Genomic DNA, 325 nt, shown 5'->3' with positions numbered 1-325 from the left:
AAGAACCAGAAGGACTTGCGTAAGTGGCTTGGCCTCGCCAACTACTTGCACAAGTACAACGTAAATTACGCAAAAATGGCCCGACCATTATCCAATCTCCTTAAAAAGGATGCGGAATGGTGTTGAAACACCGAACATCAGGAGGCTTTTGACAAGGTCAAAGACAGTCTCCTGCATGCACCAATACTGGCACTGCCAGATCCCGATCCTCCTTTCAGCGTCTGTGACGCTTCGGACTTTGCCGTCGGCTGTGCACTGCAGACGCCGAAGGGCGAGATCGGGTGATCGCGTTCGAGTCTCGACAGCTCAAAGCTGCAGAGAAGAT

The sequence above is a fragment of the Plasmopara halstedii genome, assembly GCF_900000015.1.
Source record: "Plasmopara halstedii genome assembly, contig: Scaffold_555, whole genome shotgun sequence".
NCBI classification, from domain to species: Eukaryota; Oomycota; class Peronosporomycetes; order Peronosporales; family Peronosporaceae; genus Plasmopara; species Plasmopara halstedii.
Note: the sequence above shows the minus strand (reverse complement) of the source record.